Genomic DNA, 6,113 nt, shown 5'->3' with positions numbered 1-6,113 from the left:
AAAAAAAAAAGAAATAAACCTCACCTCTGGTTCAAGCACTTGCCTGTGCATTTTATTCCCAGCTTGCAAATGAAATAAGGTTTACTTCTTAACTTAGGGTATTTTGAGATATATCCATAAAAACAAATTCTGTAGGCTTACAGATAGTAAAGTCCCTCCTAGTTTTCTTCTTCTTTTTTTTACCTTTTAAATTTTTTATTTTTCTTTTCAAACATACAAAATACACAATACACAATACATTTTCCTTTTTCCTTAACAATACTATGTCCTATATCTCTTATGTTTATTAACAATTATTTACATTACTTCTTTTACTTTTTTATTCCTCAATTCTAACCAACTATAATACATGTCCCATACCTCATAGAATTCCGTATCTTCTTTGTCTTTCATTTCTAAAGTTAGTTTATTCATCTCTGCACAGTCTAAAATCTTTCCTATAATCTTTGCATTTACTGGTATGTTTTCACTTTTCCACTGTTGCGCATATACAATATGTGCCGCTGTTATAATATGTATAATGATGTATTGGAGTCATTTTTCAATTTTTGGATTAATTATACCTAGTAAAAATATTTCGGGCTTGAGTTCAATTTGTTATTTTGTTATTTCCAGTAGCCATCTTCTTATCTGCTCCCAGTAAATTTTTGCTTTGGGGCATTGCCACCACATATGATAGAATGTTCCCTCATTGTTTTTACATTTCCAACAATCTGGCTTCATATTTTTATAAATTTTAGCTAATCTCGCTGGTGCTAGATGCCATCTGTAAAACATTTTAATTTGGTTTTCTTTATACGCAGTTGATAACGTTAATTTGCAATTTACGTTCCAAGTTCTTTCCCATTCATCTAGTCCTATACTTGTGCCTATATTTCGGGCCCATGCTATCATCGGGCCCTTTACTATTTCTTCTTCAAATTCAATTTCTAATAGGAGTTTATAGGTTTTTGTTAAAAAAAATTCTCCCTTGTTTATCAATATTTTATCTAATTGCTGTAACGTTTGATATATCCCATACTCCTCCATATCTTTATTATATTTTGATCTTATCTGTGCATATGGCCACCAATCTATAATTATTCCCTGTTCTTTTAATTCATCTCTTGATCTTAACTTCCCTTGGTTATTTAATAATTCTTTATACCTAATCATTTTTGTTTTATCTAATGTATTTTGATGAATCATCGCCTCCATTGGTTAAATCCAAATTGGAATTTTCGTATAGTATTTTTTTTTTAATTTTTCTCCATATCCAAATTAATGCATCGCTTATCTGATGTTGGAAGAAATACGTATGAATTTTTTAATCTTTCCCCCATAGAAAAGCATGCCATCCAACTTGTAGATCGTGACCTTCAATTGTAAGGACCCTTTTATTTTCTAAATTTATCCAGTCACTGATCCAAAGCAATCCAGCTGCTTGATAGTAAGTTTCCCATTTTGGGAGTCCAAGGCCACCTCTACTTCTACTATCCTGTAATGCTTTAGCATTTTATTTAATTCATCAAAAAAAATTCCCCAGTTTTATTGGAACTGTTTGAAACAGGTATAACACTCTTGGTAAAACATTCATTTTGATCGCCGAAATCATTCCTAATATTGATAATTGTAATTTCCCCCAAATCTCTAAATCTTTTTGTATACATAGTGCCAATTTTTTATAATTATCTTCTTTTATTGAGGAACATCTTGCGGTGAGCCAAATTCCCAAATATTTAACCTTTTTTACTATTTGCAACCCCAAATTTTCTTCTAATTCTTTTTTTGTTTTTCAGTTAAATTTTTAACTATTATTTTAGTCTTTTCTTTGTTTATTTTTAGACCCGCCACCATTCCATAATTCTCTATTTCATCTATTAAAATTCTACCTCTTTCAAACGGTTCCTCTATAAAAAACACCAAATCATCTGCAAATGCCTGTATCTTATATTCTTTTGTTTTAATCCTTAATCCCCTTATCTCTTTATTGTTTCTGATTTGAGTTAGTAGCACTTCTAACGTTAGAATAAAAAGTAGAGGTGACATTGGACATCCCTGTCTTACACCCTTGTTAATTTCAATCTTCTCTGTATTTTCCCCATTTATTATTACTCTGGCCTTCTAGTTTTCTTCTTAATGGAGTTCTGATATACAACAACAGATATAGTTCTCCATTTACAACCATTCATTCAGCAACCATTCAAAATTACTACTATGCTGAATGAAGGGACTAATGATCCCTGCCTGAAGATCCAACCGCTGCACCATCCCTGCAGTCACATGATCAAAATTTGGATGCTTGGTGACTATCCTTACAACTATAGGAGTGCAGCAATTCCCAGACACACTGATTGTGGGCTGAGAGGCCTTGACCAGGTATGCCTAGCAGCAGAGGGACCCCCAACGCCTTCCCGAGAAGCTGGCCTTCTCCCTTCCTCCTACTGCCTAAACTGATTAGGCCCCCTGGCAGACAAAAACCTGCCACACACCAGAAGACCTGGGCCAGCTGGGCCAGCGGTGAAGAGGCCTTCTACGTCTCCACCATCGCTCTTGTGACATAACCTTCTCCCCTGTTCTGGATCAGCTAGTTAGATGAGAACTAGAATGTTTGGTATTTATTGGATTAAGCACTGTCTCCTTAAGAGATGGCTTATGGGTAATGTAGTTTAGCTATTCAGTTAATCCCATATTAACAGGTCAGTAGGAGGAGCTACTAAGTTCATCACAGGATATCCTGGCTACGTGCCAGCTTGTAAAAGAGGTCTTTGTGAAGAAGGACACAAGGTGATGTGTCCCATAAGAGCCATGGGGTGAGTTCACCTTCAATTTTTCATCCAAAGGAATGGAAAAGGTGATGTTATGTTCAGCAGAAGAACTCTTCTTAACTGTAAGTTATTGTTTGGGATTCCTGATGAATAAATGGTCTAATATTCCTTTCTTTGGTGTTTGTCTGAATGAGAAGAACAAGGTTAAAGCAGAAATCTTGTTTGGACCATCACATCCCCACCACCACCATTGTGTCAGTTAATGAGTTAATTTTCAAATAATAGAGCTTAAATTAAAGAGAAATTAAATCAATTCTGTCTTTTCAACACAAACTTTTGTGGGAAAAAGAGTTTATTGTTTTTACAGAACTGTGAGAAGACATGCTAGCCTGTGAAATGTGTGTGTGTGTGTGTGAGTGTGCAGTTTTTTAAAATTTCTTTCTGCCTTCTCTGTTGGCAGCTGTTACTTTTTTTCTTCTCTCTTTCTGTTTTGGAAGAGCGAGAGAGGCAGAAAAGGAGGGGCACAGTTTCTTTCTGATTCTTTTAACAATTTTTTTTCCTCTGCTTACTTTCTGCTGAGCTCTGGTCTGAGAGACAGAGAAAGGGGGGTGATATGAAATCTAACACCTATCTTTGTAGCTTTCACTTGCAATTTTTTTTTACTCAAAGGGGGGAGGTGATAGAGATAATTGTATTGTTGAACACTGGAAATCTTTGAGGAAAAGAAATGACTCTGAATTGGTTTGTTTAAAAGTTTGATGCATAGTTTCAGCCTTTGCAATGGCTAGTGGCTTACTTGCATAACCACATATATTTTAGTAACTCAGAATAGCTCATTAAGCTTGTTTGTTTGTTTGTTTTGTGAAGTTGCTTTTTTTTGCTTTATTTTTTTATGTCTTTATGTTTGTGTGCAGGACACATTGATTTATTGATTAGTGAAAGAAGTAGAAGAATAACACCTGAGAGAATGGAAGGAATAGCTTTTGGGCTTTTGACCCAGAAGTGGGGAGGAAAGAGGCAGCCAGTAACATTTTTGTCAAAAATGTTAGATCCTGTCTGTCAAGGATGGACAGATTGTGTTCAGGTTGTGACGGTCACAGCAGTGTTAGTAAAGAAGAGCAGAAAACTGATGTTTGGGGGAGCTGTGGTGGTTAGCACCTCTCCATCAAGTGAAGGCAATCTTGAACCAAAAAGCCAGCTGATGGATGACAGACTCGAGGATTTTAAAATATGAGAGTATACTTATGGAACAAAATTTTGGTAGAAGTAGGAAAGTTGCCTTTAAGTTGGTCTGCACAGTCCTGTGAATTGTATGCATTAAATCAAGCTTTAAAATTGTTGGAGAAACAGAGAGGGACTATATACACTGATTCCAAGTATGCTTTTAGAATAGTGCACACTTTTGGAAAGATTTGGAAGAATGAGGGTTGATTAATAGCTAAGGAAAGGATTTGGGTCATGGGGAACTGATTACACAGGTATTGGACAATTTGATGTTGCCTGAAGAGATTGCTATAGTACATGTGGAAGGGCATAAGAAAAGAAATTCTTTTGAAGTCTGTGGCAATAATCTAGCTGACTCGGAAGCCAAGATGGCAGCTGCAGAAGGAATGTTTAATGTTAAGTTTAACTCCTATAGTGGAAAAACTAAGGAATAATCCAATGTTCACTATAGGTGAGGAGACAGAGTTGGAGAAAGTAGGGGCAGTGAAAATGGAAAAAGGAAAATGGTTATTACCTGAGGGAAGGCAAATGCTGAATGAACTGATAACTAGGGAAATTTTGGAAGTACTACATCAGGGTTGTCATTGGAGAACTAAGGCATTATGTGATTTGTTTTTGGAAGCTTATGGGTTCTGTGGGTTGTATACAATGACTAAGTAAGTTTGTGACAAATGTATGGTATGTGAATGAGTGAATAAAAAGTTCTACGATATAAAGAAAGAGGAGGGCGACATATAGCTGTGAGACCATTTCAATGCATTCAAGTTGATTTTACTAAATTATCTCAAGTGAGGGAAATTCCACAATATGAAACTAAGGATATGTTTATAAAGAACTATATACTGGGGCTGTCTTCTTCTTTATCTTACCTCAGGAACAAAGGACTCCTAGCACAAACCCCACCTTTGAACTTTGCAGTACATCCTTATAAAGCTGGAGATTGGGTCCTAATCAAAACTTGGAGAGAGGAGACCATACCAAGTGCTGTTAACCACTGAAACTGCTGTGAGAACCCAAGATAAGGGGTGGACACATTACACTCGAGTGAAGGGACCAGTAGAAGAACCAACCATCTGGACTGTTCAACCAACTGAAGATCCTCTACAAATTAAACTGAAGAAGTCATAACTGATGCTGGAATCTTGGCATTTTGGGGTAACTTGGGGTTTGCTAATTGCACTTGGAATTCTAATTCTCTACTGTTTCAGGAAAGAAATACCTTGTGTGTTTGGAAGAAAGTAGTCAGACTCTTGGACTTCAGTAAGGCATTTGATAAAGTAGATCACAACCTACTACTTGATAAGATAGAAAAATGTGGGTTAGACAGCATCACCACCAGATGGATCCGTAGCTGGCTGACCGGTCGTACTCAGCGTGTGGTCCTCAATGGAACCGCATCTACATGGAGGGAAGTGTGTAGTGGGGTGCCCCAGGGCTCTGTTCTGGGCCCAGTGCTCTTCAACTTCTTCATCAACGATTTGGATGAGGGGATAGATGGGGAAATCATCAGATTTGCAAATGACACCAAGCTGGCAGGAATAGCCAACATTCCAGAAGACAGTCTTAAGATACAGGAGGATCTGGACAGACTTGAACACTGGGCGCTATCTAACAAAATGAAATTCAATGGTGAAAAAAGTAAGGTTCTACATTTAGGCAAGAAAAACCAAATGTACAGGTATAGTCTAGGGGGTACCTTGCTCAATAGTAGTAACTGTGAGAGGGACCTCGGAGTCCTAGTGGACAATCACTTAAATATGAGCCAGCAGTGTGCTACAGCAGTGTGCTACAGCTGGCCCGATGTCTGGAGGCTGTACGGGTCTGGATGGGGAGAAACAGACTCAGGCTCAACCCTTCCAAGACTGAGTGGCTGTGGCTGCCGGCTCCCAGGTATGGTCAGCTGACTCCATCGCTGACTATAGGGGGCGAAACTTTGGCTCCCCCAGAGAGGGTACGCAATCTGGGCGTCCTCCTGGATCCACGGCTGACACTGGAAGACCAGTTGACGGCTGTGGCCAGGGGGGCGTTTTACCGGGTACGCCTGGTACACCAGTTGCGGCCTTTTCTGGACCGGGATGCCTTGCGCACAGTTACCCATGCTCTTGTCACCTCCCGCCTGGACTACTGTAACGCTCTCTACAT

At 38.3% G+C, this 6,113-nt stretch overlaps 1 pseudogene; it reads right to left on the bottom strand.

Annotated features, from left to right (window-relative positions):
- The window catches only part of LOC114923940, a 90,897-nt pseudogene that overhangs the window by 82,685 nt on the left and 2,099 nt on the right, over positions 1–6,113 (bottom strand).

This window comes from Protobothrops mucrosquamatus, unplaced genomic scaffold (assembly GCF_001527695.2).
Source record: "Protobothrops mucrosquamatus isolate PMUCROS unplaced genomic scaffold, P.Mucros_1.0 scaffold_294, whole genome shotgun sequence".
Lineage (NCBI taxonomy): Eukaryota > Metazoa > Chordata > Lepidosauria > Squamata > Viperidae > Protobothrops > Protobothrops mucrosquamatus.
The sequence above is the reverse complement of the archived record's forward strand: the minus strand, read 5'-3'. Positions and strand labels throughout refer to the sequence as shown.